Genomic DNA, 17,053 nt, shown 5'->3' on the forward strand with positions numbered 1-17,053 from the left:
GAAATTGAAGAATTGCGTCAAACTCGGAAATTAGAAAAACCGACCTTAGATCACGAAGAAGGAAAGCATAGCAGACAACAACAAACTCGAGATAAGAAAAAACCCTTCAAGCTTACACCCCGGTTTGACACATATACTCGGTTTAACGCTAAAAGAAAGGACATATTCAATGAGATTCTGAATGCAAAGATAATCAAGCCCCTAGGGAAGGCTGGAACCTATCAAGACCAAAATCATACAGACAAGTCAAAATACTGCTCTTTCCACCAAAAAATGGCCACACAGTGGACGATTGTGTAGTAGCTAAAGACTTTCTAGAGAAGCTAGCTCGGTAGGGATTTTGGACAAATATATTTCTGGTCAGACACACCGACCACCGAACATTAATTTTCCAACAGCTCAGGGATCTCCAGTAGCTACCTATGTTCAAGTACTAAAATATGAATTCTTCTTGGATGGTGACCTTGTAACTATGTTGTGAGTTTCAATTTTTAAATTTTTCTGAATTGATGTTAGCAAACTGCTACTGTATAATGAACACATTTCTTAAACTAACAAATTTCGATTTTATTGCCACTCTTTCTCTTTTATCGCTAGCATTCTACTTCTTTATCGCTCCCTTTCAACAAAAATAAAGTATTGAACCTCATATTTTTAATTTTTTCTTTTCTAATTATTATTGTGTTCTTGGTTTGGTTGGTAATTGCTAATTGCTAATTGTTAGGCTATTATTTGTAATTGGTAATAGCAATTTATGTTGCCAAACTTTTATCATTGATGTAAATGTAAATTTGTAAACTATTTGGTTATTCAAGATTTGTAGTGATTACTTGATTGGCATTGAGCCCAATTTTAGTCAATCGCACGAGGGATAAATTGCTACTTTCATGTACTCCAGAGTGTACTCTTTTATTTTAGCAGAAATAGAAGTAAAAGTTCACAAGATTAAAAGTAAAAGTTTCAATTTTCTTGAATATAGGGATGAGTTGTTTAAATTAAAATAAAATAAAATGAAATAAGACTTCTTTTTTAATCTGGCAAGCATCAATTTGTACTCATTTATTCTATCATCATTTGAGGTGCGTTATGTTTTGCTAGTTTTTGAATTGCTTTCTCTTGTTTAAGTTAGCTCCAAAGAGATGCATATGGCATCATATAAACAAAAAACGTGTCATTAGTAACAAGCAATAAATGGCTATATTAATAATACACAAATGTGAAATCTAATAGCATCACCTCATGCATGAACCAGAGTTCTTATGCATGAAATGCTAGTTCAATTTTGTATCTTTTGACAGATAATTTCTCTTATTTTTGGTGATAGATTGTTTGTTTTTTCTTAGTCTTGATTATTATTGTTGTTCTGCACAATTCTCTCTATTTTAGTTTCTTGTTAAAATATTGATATACATTTCTTGCTTTCCTCTAATTTGAAATTTATGATTACATTATATACTAGGAATTTAAGATGCCTAGAAAAGCTCATTTCACAAAAACATTAAGACTAGAAACAATATGTTAGCAGCCTCAAACAGGAGCTCTTGCATCTTTATCAGACCATCCGATGACTGTAGCCGTCCAATGATGGTGGTGTTACCACAGTTGCATTTTTTGCCCATTCCGTCTACCTTGGAGCGAACCAAGACTTGATCCACAGATCTGCACCAATGGTGTTCAAACCTTGGAGCCAGGAGATAAAGACTTGGAACTAAAGGCAAACGAGGTAGATTCATTTGAACAAGACATTGAAAACATCTTTGCTGCTTCTAATGCTTAAAGGCGCAAAGGACACAAGAATACTGAATTTTAGAATGTTGATGTCATCGGTAGCAAATCTTAAACCTCTAATATTCAAAATGATTTAGACTCTGTTATTTTTATTTTTTGTCGTATCTTGGCCACAATGGCTACATAAATAAGGTTCTACTTTTTATAGATTATGATGGCATAATCAAGCAAGCTGGTTTAAGTGTAAGGGAAGCTATGGAGCGGCCTAATAATGATAATAAGATCATACTAAAATTTAACAGGGAACTGCAACCAATTGGAATGAGTTGGTCTATTGAATGGTGTTCTTGGATTGCTAGGTGCTAACTATAATAAATTCTCTATCTATGAGAAAAGTTGGAGAAAGATTAACACCAAAGACAAGTTTATAATGACTGTGTAAAGGTAAAAATATGTAGTGTTTTATTAAATCAATTTTATTTAATAATTACTAACAATTTGAACTTATCTTTTTGCACAAAATTTTTTACTTTGATGAAGATAGTATTGAAAGTATCAAGAATAAAATTTTAAAAGGTATAGGAAATTCCTAGAAGGATACAAAGAAGTAGGTTGTATCATGAGTATTACGACTCAACAAAGACACTTGAACAAAATATTGAGGAATGCTCGTTGGAAATTGATAAAGAGTATTGGAGATGGTTCCTTGAATATCGCAATAAACTTGACACACAGGTAACCTATTTTGAATTTGTTAAAAAATAATATTATTTATGTTACATTGATATAGACAAATTCGGTGTCTAATCAACCTTATTTTTTATGGCATAATAAGAGAAGTGTAGGAAAAATGCTATGAATCGATCGAAACAACTATACACTCACACTGATGGTTTGAAAAGTTTGGGAGACGAAGGGAAGAAGAGGTAATTTATGTTTGAATTCACTTTGAATTATATTTTCAACTATATTTTCTTTATTTCGGTAGAATATGGTGATGATATAAACTATGTTGTTACAGTCAGAACTACAAAGGAGGAAAGTTAGTGGAGGAGAGTTATGGAACTTAGTGCACAAACGAAGTGATGGCTCCTATATACATGAAGAAGCTCGGGTCATTGGTGTAAATACTATGTTGATATTCTTTATGTTGTTTCTCGTTGGTTTTAATTATAAAATTTGGTTGAATATACTCTAGCATGTAATTGCTTATGTTTGCTTATTTATGTCTGTAGGAAAAAAATGTGGAGATTGAGCAACATGATGAATCCTCTAGAATGTTATCTGAAAATGATTCGCTTGCCCAAGTTTAAAAAAAAAAACACTTGGGTAGAGTGCACGGCGTGAGTTTTAGACCAACTCCAAGTCAACTCTTCGGTCTGAATTCGCATCAGCTGGGGGATAGATCCAAAGGGTGTTTGAACTACAGGAAGAGGTGGCAGCCGATAAATTGAAAAGGAAGGCAATGGAGGATGAAGTAGCAGCAGAGAAGATAAGAGGCAGGCAATGGAGAGTGTTCTAAGTTATCTAATTCAACAGCAAGGTGGGGAGCTGCCACCAAACATCGCTGCATGGATGAATTCCTTGGAGGGACAGAGCAGAAATAGATATTAGGATTTGATGTTATTTTATTTGAAGTATACATTTTTTTAAGTTGACTATGCAACTTTATTAATTAGAGATATACTTTATTGATATTAATATAAATATATTAGCTTGTTTACCAATTATATTTTCATGAGTTTTCGCCCTCAATTTAGATTTTTAGAGAAAAATTTTTAAGATTTTTAATATTAAAAAATAACTCCCAAAAAACACAAAAAATGTACCCAGAATATTTAAAGAAAAACAAATTAATATATTTTAGTTAAAAAATTAGCAGCAACATATAGCGGCGGTTTGTAACCGACAAAAATAAACCAAAAAATTACGTGGTTTTTCATATACTACACCACATCTGGCAATTAGTGGCAATTATGGAGCCGAATAGCAGCGGTTGTGAACCCATCGAAAGGTAGTGTGCGGCTAAACCTTTAGCAGCGGTTAATAGTAACCGCTGGAATAACCACTGCTAGATGGTATTTTGCCGTGATATATTTTTGCGGTGGTTCTAACCGCTACTAAAACATAAACAAGCCTACTTGTAGATGGCAGCGGTTGTTAACTGTTGCAAAATGCCATCTTTCATAAAGCTGTGTTTCTAATATACCGGCGGATTAGTAACCCGCTGCCAAATGTCATATTATAGTTTTTTTTTTAAATCTAAATTTTTTAATAATATAATCAATTCTTTAATTCCATATACGTTCTTCCACTATGTAAGTTGCTTTAATTTTTTAAAACAACCAACAACCAATCAAACTAAAACACACAAAATAGAACAAAAATATATACGCAAAAGTTAATCATTATAATAGTAATTTGTCTTCAGTGCATCAATGTCTGTAAACTAGAAATAAATAACTCAAAAGTCATTAGTGCTACAATATCATCTTGCATGGGATAAGGTCGGTGCACTTCCCAAAGAATCCAGATATGCAGTTATGTCAGGTGACAAATTATCTTCTTGTTGCTAGATTAGGTATCTTAACGAATTCCCCTTTGTCTGTCTCTTTGCCTTCTCTTCTGCTTCCTCTGCCTTCATCATCTGTCTCTTTGCCTTCTCCTCAGTTGCCTCTACCTTTAGTTCTACTTCCTCTACCTTAAGTTTTGCAATCTCCTTCTGATACTCCTCAATCTGCACACCGGAGTCCAACTGCTGCGGAATATTACGAAAATACTGAGTGGGACATGGTCTGAAACCTAGTCCACGAACTCATCCTGGGTGCTCCTTTCCAAGTACTTGTGCAAGGGAATCATTCTGTGAAAGCTCCTTGCTGGATGCATCTTGGCCCTCAATATGTGCAATTGCTTCCTGCAAACGTATGAGATTTGAAGTTACACTAATTTTAAATCCATTGTTATCCCAACAATACGCGCATCTTTATTTATATATGAGTCATCCTTTTTTTTTTTGAGTCATGGTCCATGTCTCTCCTCTACCAATAAGCCTTCCCTGGCGTTGCTTCTATAACATTCATGTGGACACAATCATATAACAAACAACACTATATTACCAAAAACAAGGCAAAAATATGAAATTGAATTTAATTTGATTACTTCTTCGTGTCTTTTTCTGGCCATTGTTTTAGAACCTCCATTATGTGTGTAACATTGCTTTGAATGATTTATAGCATTTTTTCTGTACTTCTCCTATAAACAAAAAAATAAACATAAATATTAATGGGATAAATTAATACAATGTTAACTATGTATGACATAGCCATGTACAGTTTCAGTAAACAGAAAAAAGCATAAGGTAAAGATATTTTGGGTAAAAGTTTTTCCACTATCACAATAAATTCAACATATTTAGAAGTAATTTAGAGGGTTTAAAATTTAATAGAATGAAATACCAACTTAATATTTGTTACATTTGTGTCGTCCTTCAACTGATATTCAAGAAATCATTTCCAATGATTTGCATCTATTCCTGATGGTTTATGGTTGGCATTTTTCTCAAAATTATTTCTGCTATCATAAAACCTATGAAACAAAAGATTTCTTGTGTTCTTCCAGTTTCTTTCTATCCTTTGTATGATTCTCCGCTTTAATCTTCCTCCTCGATCATCCTCATAGTGAAAGACTCGCTACAAATATTTCATATCAAAAGATAACATAAGATGCATGATAAAGATCTTCTGTCATATAGTGTGGCCCAAATCACAAAATCATCAATCAGTCACTTCGGTTCAGAATTTTTTTATTTTCTTTTCACATTTAAGCAAATGTTAATTCAATTTTTTGCTTGCATTGTGCATGGAGATTGGGGACAATTACGTATAATTCCACAAAATAAAAATGAAAAAGAAGACATAACTCATAAGCAATTAAGCATGTGACTGAATGATGGGATGAAAAAAGAATATATCATAAACTGATAAAAGGCAATAATGTATACTTTTATAAAGAGACGTGTACAAACTGTGTGTACACTTTAAACAAAATGTTATCTCAGAGTTTCTATATTTAGTGATTTGATAATGTGGTGAATTAGTTTGACTCTTTTATATTAGTTTTGAGTTGAGTAATTTAAGGTCATGATATTTTTTTATTTATATTTGAATTAATATTAGTTAATCTTTTTTACTTTAAAAATGTTATTAACACTTTAGTAGTTTCCGTTTGAGTTCAAATTAAAGAAAATAAACACACAGGAGATGGACATTACTCTTATAATTGTTCTCTTGACAACAATGATACTTATACACTACAAATAAAGCAATAATATACATTATTTGTATACTTGTTTCCGTGTATAGTACAAATGATGGTTCCCCCTAGGCCCTGACTATCGACCAAAAAACCTAAACAGTTGAGATTTACTTTTCTTAATTGCTAAGAATTTTTCTTCATTAAAATTAATTTCAAATTAAAGACGGGTCTAATATTCCATCAGGTGGGAAGAAAATGGGAATTCAGTTTTTCATCTGAACTACGGTTCTAGAAAGTATGTAGAGTAAGAGGTGGATTCTAAAGAATAAATATATACCCATATTGGATAATTGTTAATATAAAATTTTAGTTAATATAATTAATGTTATAAATATTTTAATTTATAAAATTTGGAACTATTAATTACCTTCATCAAGATTTATAATTAGATTATATAGAGACATTTTAAATTCAGTACGGTAATGGATTCCACTTGTGCAAATGTGTACTATATTTAATTTCCTTTGACATTTTGATTTAACAAAAAGTCATAAATAATAGCTAGTCACTCTCTATTTGTTTACGATAGAAGCAACTTTGAAAATCTCATGAGGTTTATAAGTTTTGTTATTATTATTATTATCATTATTAGTTACATTGTTATATACGAAGGACTGGATGATTTGGAACTAAGCTATATAATAACGTAATGCAATTTACACTAAACAAAAGAGTCCGTGTATATATATATATATATTCTCTTAGAATTTATATGGTCGATATCATGTGCGTGCGTCTTAATCTTCCCCTAGTACTGTTGATTTAAGAGGAAAAAAAACATTTTACACTTGAAATATGGTTGAACAACCTAAAACAAACTTCAAGCAGTGGTAAAGTCTTACTTTATCAAAAAACTTAAAAAATACCTTAATCTGGTCAAACTTATGCTCTTTGATAGCCTTGTTCATTGTCTTCCAACTAGTTTCACAAATTGGTAACTGTTGAAAATTAGCCCCCAAATTCCCCAAGAACCCGCTTAATAGGCCCGCTGCCTGACCAACTGGTTGCAACTCTCTGTTATGTTGGAGGAGCTCGAGTGTCACCCATGTCACTTGACGGAGCCAGCCGTTTTTCATTGTGCGGTGGTCAAAAGGGTAGAGTATTAACACGAGATTGTTGAGCACCGTTGCCGGAATGCAGAAGTTGAGGCGCTCTAGCACGTCGCTGTTAGCTCCCATATCCGTCGTTCCATCCTTGTGTTAAAAACAAGGTAGTTAGTACATCAACCAATTTTTTTCAGTATTCCCACAAATGATATTAACTAAAAGTCTATATTAAAAGGCAAATCAACATTTCAAATAAGTGTTGCATTACTTAACTCACCAAAGTAGCTTGGGTTTGACTATTAGGGGTAGCAACAGTTCTGGCTACACTACTAACGGTGTACCGAGGCTTCTTAGGCATTTGATTAATCCTTTACACAACATAAGGTCATTAGACAATTAGTAAGACAACGACAATATAAAAATCAATGGTACACAAAACTCAAACCTTCACCAACATAATTCTGTAACAAAAATAATTTTTAAAAAATTACAGAGTATGAGTTAAGTTTTTTTTTTTTTAAACAAGGAACATATACTTGGGTACCATTATTTGATTGAAGATCTTTTTCTATAATATTTAGCGTTTATCGTCAGATTTTTTCAAATAACGAAATACACATAATTGAAAATCTAGTTTTTTAATATCCTAAATTAAAATCCGGTTTTAAATCTGGTTTTTTGAAATCCAAACTTAAAATCCAGTTTTTTTAAATGCAATTTCAAAATCAGATTTTTTAACCCTTCAAAACCAGATTTTGTATCCAAAAATCCAATTTTAAAACTAGTTTTTAGAAATTCAATTTCCAAACCAGATTTTTTGATCGAAAATCTAGTTTTAAAACTAGCTTTTAGAAATCCACTTTAGAATCATTTTCCTAGTATATTCTTTCTATCTGATAAGAAATGATATGATAAATACTAAGTAATGGACAACATTTTTAATCTTCATTTTGAATTTGGTTGTGACCAATTAATATTCATGCTAGAAACATGAGTTAGTGTGTTCAATAAGGTTAAAATCAAGAATTTAAAATCTCAAAATCAATCACATTTCATTTAATTTGGGCTAATAAACATAATGTATTATGTCACTTTCTACTTGGCCAAATGGGGAAAACAATGGAAACACACTTGAAATAGTCAAAACTCATAAGAGTGATAATTTTCAGTTCTTTATCAGAAGCGAGCAACCAAACTGAGTTGAAATGCACTGTTATTAAAATGCATAAATATCACAACCAAGAAACAAACCAAGAATCAAGAATAAAATCAGATAAAAGATCAACAACAAAATACAGTCTAGATCCAAGAATCACAACGAAAATCATAATAGTAAAAAATAGTTCAACTAAGCAACAAAACAGATAAAAAAACATAATACAATAACAGAAAACAGAACATATAATTACACAATAATAGAAAATAGTCCAACCATCAACCTTAATATCAGAAAAATCAGAACCAAGAACTAAAATAAAAAAATAATCAGTCCAACCATAAACCATAACCACAATAAGATTTTCTCAAGTCCAAGAACCACTACCAATCAAACTCCAGTAAAAATTGTGGATACATATTTTTATTAGAACAAATTTATTTAAAAAAATGAAGGAAAACTCAGAACAGGAAACAAATTCAAAAAGATGAGAAGCATTGGCAAACGACGAACCAAAAGTCCAGAATACGCAGAACAGATGGTGACCCACTAACTCAGAAGCAAGAAGAAGATCCAGTTGCCCGCACCTATGACACTGAGTCGGCGACGGCAAAACCAAAGGTCAACACTTTAGAAAATCTACACCCGATTCCCCAACGAGTCAACCGATACAGGGTCAAGAGAGTATTTCTGTAAAGGTCCAAAACAAACATTATTAAGAAGAATAAAAACTCACAATGGCAGCAACTCCGGCTAAACAAGATTTATTAACCCCCCTCCATTCACAGCAAACTTTAATAGTTACACAAAAAGTCAAACATTCACCAACAAAATTCAGTAAAAAAAATTGGAAATTCCAAAAATTCAGAGAATAAATTAATTTATTTTTTTAAGTGCAACGTATGCTTGCGTACCATTATTTGATTAAAGATCTTTTTTCAAAGATATTTATTTATCCTAAGATGTTTTCAAGTAATGAAATACACATAATTGAAAATCTAGTTTTTTCATATCCTAAATTAAAATCTCGATTTTAAATTTAGTTTTTTGAAATCCAAATTTAAAATTTAGTTTTTTTAAATGCAGTTTTAAAATCAGATATTTTATCCCTTAAAAACAAGATTTTTTATCCAAAAATCTAATTTTCAAACCAGTTCTTAGAAATCCAATTTTCAAACATGTTTTGTTGACCAAAAATCTAGTTTTAAAACCAGTTTTTAAAAATCCACATTAGAAATATTTTTCTGGTATATTCTTTCTATCTAATAAGAAAGGATAATATAAATAATAAGTAATGGATAACATTTTTAATCTTTATTTTGAATTTGGTTGTGACCAATTAATGTTTATGCTACAAACAAGAGTAAGTGTGTTTAATAAGGTTAAAATCAAGAATTTAAAATCTCGAAATCAATTACATTTCATTCATTCTGACCTAATAAGCATAATGTATCATGTCACTTTCTAGTTGGCCAAATGAGGAAAACAATGGACTCACACTTGAAACAGTTAAAACTCATAAGAGCGATAATTTTCAATTCTTTATCAGAAGCGAGCAACCAAACTGACTTAAAATGCACTGTTATTAAAATGCATAAATATCACAACCAAGAAACAAACCAAGAATCAAGAACAAAATCAGATAAAAGATCAACAACAAAATACAATCTAGATCCAAGAATCACAATTAAAATCATAATAGTAAAAAAATAGTTCAACTAAGCAACAAAACAGATAAAAAAAAATAATACAATAATAGAAAATAGAACATATAATTACACAACAATAGAAAATAGTCCAACCATCAACCTTAACTAGGATCAGAAAAATCAGAACCAAGAATTAAAATAAAAAAAATAATCAGTCCAACCATAAACCATAACCACAATAAGATTTTCTCAAGTCCAAGAACCACTACCAATCAAACTCCAGTAAAAATTGTGGTAACAGATTTTTATTGGAACAAATTTCTTTAAAAAAAATGAAGGAAAACTCAGAACAGGAAAAAATTCAAAAAGATGAGAAGCATTGGCAAACGACGAACCAGAAGTGCAGAATACGCAGAAGCAGATGGTGACCCACTGACCCAGAAGCAAGAAGAAGATCCAGGAAGACTGGTGCACGAAATTGACTCCACAATATTCGCACAAATAGACCGGCAAGTCCACCGGGTCGTCCAAGTAATACCTTAGGTGAGTGAGGGTCGATCCTACGAAAATTGTTGGTTTGAGCAAGCAATGGCTACCTTGTAGATCTTAGTCAGGCGGATAGAAAATATAGTTGTTGTGAAAAACACATAAAACAGAATAAATAAAGTGTTACTAGATAGATATGAAATCAGTGATGAGAGAACGGTTGAGGCTTCGGAGATACTTCCTCCTTCTAGATCAACTTTTCTCACTGTCTACTTCAACTTCTGATGATTTATTCCATGGCAGGCTGTAAGTGATTAACGCCAGGTTAGTGGTCATTAATCTCCTCTGCTTCAGATTAAATGCCAGGTCAGTGGTCATCCAATCTGAATAGGGGTGAAGCTCCTGCAGTCCATTCCCTTGATGATCCTACTCAAAGTGCCACAGAAAATGTCAAATCTTCTGGATCAGAGAACGCTGCTCTATTAATTTTAGCCTATACCACAAAGGCCCTAATCGCCCCGTACCTCGGCTGAACTGATGTCTCCAAGTCCCCAACAAAGTCGTGGATTAGCCGTCTAAGAGATGTATAATCAAGCTTGTAGTTCAGTACTATCCCATCAAGGACCTGCACGAACCCATGTAGAATAGGGATGACGGTCAAATTGCACTCCCAATTCAGTAGGATGAAGAACGAAGATACATCTTAGAATGGAATCAAGCATAAATTGAAATAGAACAATGATATTATTAATCTATAAGAATCAGCAGAGCTCCTAACCTTAACCTAGGAGGTTAGTGACTCATACTGTATAGAAAAGTAATCTATTCAAATGGGCAAAGATCAAATAGTCCTGAACAAGGGTGATCCTTGTTCTATATATACTAATCTGATAATTAAGAATTACAGAAATAAGATAAACTAGTCTTGTAGTGCGAAAATCCACTTTCCGGGCCCACTTGGTGAGTGTTTGGGCTGAACTTGAGTGAAGCCACGAGTTGGTACTCCCTCTGGGGTGTTGAACGCCAGCTTTGGACTCCTTTTTGGGCGCTGGACGCCAGCTGCTCCCTTTTGGGCGTCCAACGCCAGGAAGAGGGTGAAGAACTGGCGTTGAACGCCAGTTTTTTACCTTCATTTATAGAGGAAAGTATGAACAATTATATATTGCTGGAAAGCTCTGAATGTTAGCTTTCCATAGTGAGCGTGCCATTTGGACTTTTTTAGCTCCAAAAATTCTCCTTTGAGTGCACAGAGGTCAGAATCTGACAGCATCTACAGTCCTTTCTCTGTCTTTGACTCAGACTTTTCCAAAGCTCCTTAATTTCAGCCAGAAAATACCTAAAATCATCATAAAATACACAAACTCAAAGTCGAATCTAAAAATATGAATTTTTCACTAAAACCTATGAAAATATAGTAAAACTTAAACAAAACATAATAAAAATTATATGAAAATGATGCCAAAAAGCGTATAAAATATCCGCTCATCAGAACACCAAACTTAAACTATTGCTTGTCCCCAAGCAGCCAAAAGCAAAGTAGGATACAAAATAAGAGAAGTTTCAATGAAGCTCAGTTTCAACTAGATGAGCGGCACTAGTGGCTATTCACTTCTGAATAGTTTTGGCATCTCACTTTCCTTTGAAGCTCAGAATAATTGGCATCTTTAGGAACTCAGAATCCAGATGATATTATTGAATCTCCTAGTTTAGTTCTTTTTGGTTCTTGAACACAACTTCTTTTGAGTCTTGGTCGTGTCCCTAAGCGCTCTATTTTTCAGTATTACCACCGGATACATAAACGCCACAGACACTTAACTGGGTGAACCCTTTCAGCTTGTGATTCAGCTTTGCTAGAATCCCCAGTCAGTGGTGTCCAGAGCTCTTAAGCACGCTCTTTTGCTTTGGATCACGACTTTAACTGCTCAGTCTCAAGCTTTTCACTTGAAACCTTCACACCACAAGCGTATAGTTAGGGAAGCAGCTCATTTGAACTGTTTAGGCCAAGATTTTGTTTCTTTTAGGCTCTCCTAACCATTGATGCTCAAAGCCTTGCTCTTGCCTTTTGGTTTAAAGAACTATTGGCTTTTTCTTTTTCTTTTGCTTCCCTTTTTTTTTGCTTCTTTCTTTTCTTTTCTTTCTACTCCTTTTTCTTACTTCAAGAATCAATTTTTTTGGATTTTTCAGATTACCAACAATACTTTTCCTTCTTTCATCATTCTTTCAAGGGCCAACATTCTTAATTTCAACATCAAACATGCATTATTTATTCATGCATTCAGAAAGTAAAAGCAATGCTACTTGACAAACCCCAATTTGACGGTTTGTTTTGCCTTGAATTTAGAACATTTTGATAACCTTTTGTCACATTTAGCCTAAGAGTTAGCATGGTTTTGTTATCTCTCCCATGATTGTGCTTAAGTGTAAAAACATGCTTTTTAAGCCTTATCTTGGTGAATTCTAGTTTCTGTTTGATTCCATACGATGCCTTGATGTGTTTGCTAGTAACCTCAGGTTGAAACTAGGCATGGATCAAAGGAAGCAAGGAAGGAAGCATACAAGTGGAGAGAAGCATAAAAAAGTCAAAGAAGCAAAGTCAGCCATGCACGCGCACGCGCATAAGGCGCTCGCGCGCACATTGCAGAATCGACCAGGGACGCGCACGCGTACCATGCGCGCACGCGCCGATGATGGCACATGACCTCATTAATGCAACACGTGCCTGGCGATTTGAGAGGTTTTCTGAACCCATTTTGGCGCCAAATTGCTAAGGGAAAGGAATAAAAGGATGAAGGATTAAGGAGAAGGCATCATTGATCACTTTAGAAATTAGTTACCAATTAGTTTAGTTTATCTTTGTAATTAGTTTCTAGAGAGAGAAGCTCTCTCTTCTCTCTAGGATTAGGATTAGGTTTAGGTTAATCTCCCTTCTTAGATCTAGGTTTAACTCATGCTTTGATTCACTTTTCATTTACCAATTCTTAATCTTCTCCTCTTCCTCTTTCTAGATGTGTGCTTTAATAATTTTAATTCTTCATTTTGTTTTGGATATATTGTTGTTCCTTGGTTTTCTTTCAATAATGCAATTTGAGGTAATTCATGATAATTGTGATTTCCTTGATTGTTGTTGTTAACTCTTTACATTCAATTGTAGTTAGAATTCATTCTTGTTGTAATTGACTATACACTACTAGAAAACTAGCTATTACAGACGGATATTTCTGACGGATTTTATCCCACGAAAATACAGACGGAATTTCAGAGAGATTTTTTTGTCGGAAAACCAAAAAAATGAATTAGCATAAATTACAGACGGAAAAGAGAATCCGTCTATAATTCTATCGGAAAAATTAATTTTTTTCCGTAAAAAATAGTTACAGACGGAAAATCCGTCTGTAATTAAATAAACAAAAATACTGCGCTTTATTAAATTATTACAGACGGAAAATTCGTCTGTAATTTAAAATTTTTCGCCGGAAAAAAAAACTAAACCTAATCTACCCCGTCTCTGTCTCGAGCTCCAGCTCCAGCTCCATTCACAAATAACTTTTGACTCAATTCACAAAGCACTCCATGAAGATGAACAATTAACCCTAGCTAACCATAACCCTCCCTGTCTTCATGATGCCTCACTGTACCCTAACCGCGACGAAGAGCCCCTAACAGCACTCTGCAAGAACGTCGCCGGTCACCGGCGCTCGCAATGCCTCCGTCGAAGAACCCCTAACCGCGATGAAGAACCCCTAACCCTCCTTTGAGTTTCTTCGCTCTTCTCTCGCCACTCTCACCCTCAAGCTCACTGAGTCTCACCTCTCTCGCGGCTGGTCTCGCCGTCGACCTCTCTCTAGCTCTCCGGTATATCGCTTCTCTCGCGGGCGTTTCAGACTCAAGGTCGTCGCGCTCTGTTTCCGTCGCTGCTCTGTCACCGTCGCTGCACTATCGCGCTTTGTCGCAAGCGAATCGGTGGAATTCGAACCGATTCCAATCGGTTCCTGCTCCAAAGAGAACCAGAGCATCTACCAGCAGTTGTTTAAATTACGCCGATTCAGGTATGCATTGTTTAAATTACGCCGATAAACCTTAGGGCTCAATTTTTCTACGCCAGTTTTAGCTAGGTTTATCATACTTTGCTTGGCTCAATTGTTTAATGGTTCCAACTATTATATAAAGCAAAACAAAAAGTATACAAAATTAATGGAAGCAGAAAAGCTTGATTGAAGACACTGTGATAGTCAAGTTCAAATAAAGAGAATGTGACTAATAATGAATAAATTAAAGTTGCATGATATTTCGTTAAATGTTAAAACATTTTTTAAATATATATATAAGGCAATTTTGAACTATATAGTTTGCACATTTGTTTGAACTTCTGCAGCAAAGCATTGCCGTATGGAGTTACTCATGCATCAAAGGTTAGTGGCTTGCCCATGGTTTATTTATCTGCAATCATCTTGTTTCCTTTTTTTTTCCTGATCTATTTTTCTATTTCAGGCTCTAGAACCTGCTACTCTTGTTCCTCTTCAGCTTTTAAAGTCAAGTGGAACCAAATGCATAATGGTAAGTGTACTTAAAAAGGCTTTTGAACTTCTGCTATAAGGTAAGAGGTTATACTGACATTTGCAAATTATCTAAGGTTGGTGACCCAAAGCAACTTCCTGCAACTGTCCTCTCAAATGTTGCGAGTAAATATCTTTACGAGTGCAGCATGTTTGAACGTTTACAAAGGGCAGGGCATCCTGTTATCATGCTTACTGAGCAGGTACATAGTTTGCTACTGGATCTGATTTGAAGTCTTTTTGTTTTTAAGGTTTAGGGTTTATCCGTTTAGTTTGCCTTGTTTGACTGAATAATCAATTCAGCACAATTCTTATTTACTGTTGAGACGGATTGAGTAGAGATATAAAAAGGATTGAGTAGAATATGTGTGGTGCATTGCTATATTATGAAATTGATGCTGATTATTTCTACACTAACTGTAAAAGTGGAATCCATCCCATATGGAATATGCATTTTGTCTATTTGGTGAATCTTGGAGTGTACTGAATGTTGATTTTCAGCTGTTTCTTTTGATTAGTTGCAAAAGTTTTGAAGAAAGTAAAGGTTGTTTTTCTGAAATAAAATGCTTGAATTTGAAGGAGAAATTTCAATCTTCAAACTTGGTTTTTATCTCTTTATCACTTATTCTTTTTATTAGGGAGTCATATTGATGGATATGAAGAGGGATTTGAGAACCCTTTAATATTGATAAGTTAGTCTGTATGCATGCGAAGGGATTAGAGAATTCAATTCATGGTATACTTGTCTTTCATGTTTTATTGGGAGTGTTCGTCTTAGAAATAGTTACTGGGAGACAGAATAACAGAAGCAAATCAACAGAATACTCAAACAGCATAGTTATACTCAACCAGGGTTTGGAAAGAACCCAATTCTGACAGAGAACTGCTTTGATTATTGCCCAACTCATCGGTATTCTTTCACTTCAACATCTCTATGTCCAATCTTTTCCAAGACCAAATTGCTAATCTATGCGTTTCTTGCAGAGAACTACTTTGCTTGGCTTCTCAAAGTCTTGCGCCTCTGTTCTAACATTGACCTTCTTCTATTCTGTTTCCTTCTTGTTCTGACTGTGAGTTTCCTTTGCAACCGTAACTGTAACAGTAATTTTAACTATGTGATGGTTCTTGTGATCCATAACAATAACATATCATTTTTGTTGTCAAAAGGTTATTTTTTCTATTTCTGGAAGCTCCCCATGTCGCCAAAATCCTGAGGTATGTCTCTCTTGTTAAATTTTGAAACGCCAATCATTAATTTACAAATTTCAGTTTTGAGATCATGAGTTGGCGCTTCTCTCTACTTCCTTAGCTTGCTGAATTTTTAGAAACTTAAGATGGATCCCCCTGAAGGGAAGTATAGTTGATAATCAGTGAATTTAACTCCGCTTTAACTCAGCCTCGGTGCATGTGTGTGTACTTTTTTTGTTACAGATGTTTGTATTGTTGGTGTTGCAAGGACTCCAATGGGGGATCTACTTGGCAACCTATCATCTCTATCAGCAACACAACTAGGCTCAATTGTTATCAACTAGGCTCAATTGTTGCAGCTACCATGCTTGCAGTACATTGTAGAAGCAAGGTTTTCTTTTCATTCATGAATTGCCAAAATTATACACTTCTGCTGTGTTCAAATAATTTTCTTGTGGTATTTCAGTAGATACTTAACACTTTGGTCTCTTACAGGTTGAAGTTTCTGGTGGAAGAGGGAAACCCTCTAGAATAGTTGATAAAGATGAAGGATTGGGGAAGGTAAGCAGATCACAGTATGTAATTACATGTGTTAACTTATCTCTATAGCAAAATTGGTTGCAAAAAAGCAGTAAAATTATTTTATTATTGGCATTCTGACGTGTGTGTCCATTAGCAATCTGGTTTCAGAACTCTACTCTTTACCATTTTAGCATGTTTCATACCTCCCACCATATTCAACCTGTTCCTGCCACATTGTTTCATTATGCATATAACTAGTATATTTTATCACTAGTTAATATATATAACCTGTTCCTCCCACCATTGGAGTTTATTCTCACTGAATCGATTTTGTTTTATTTGTGGCTATTTGTTCTTGTAGATCGTTTGAGGGGACTTGCTCTACTCATGGTGCCATCAGAAATGATTTCA

At 34.1% G+C, this 17,053-nt stretch overlaps 1 long non-coding RNA gene across 2 annotated transcripts; it reads left to right on the forward strand.

Moving 5' to 3' along the window:
• The first annotated feature begins 14,490 nt into the window (after positions 1-14,490).
• Positions 14,491-16,729, forward strand: LOC112756485 (uncharacterized). Of its 2 annotated transcripts, XR_003179364.3 has the most exons (7): positions 14,491-14,788; positions 14,868-14,933; positions 15,010-15,842; positions 15,917-16,002; positions 16,100-16,147; positions 16,364-16,511; positions 16,616-16,729. It is a non-coding gene; the product is annotated as an uncharacterized lncRNA (long non-coding RNA). The 2 variants fall into 2 exon arrangements; XR_011873604.1 differs by having other exon boundaries at positions 15,010-16,002.
• Positions 16,730-17,053: the final 324 nt, after the last annotated feature.

This window comes from Arachis hypogaea, chromosome 16 (genome assembly GCF_003086295.3).
Source record: "Arachis hypogaea cultivar Tifrunner chromosome 16, arahy.Tifrunner.gnm2.J5K5, whole genome shotgun sequence".
Lineage (NCBI taxonomy): Eukaryota > Viridiplantae > Streptophyta > Magnoliopsida > Fabales > Fabaceae > Arachis > Arachis hypogaea.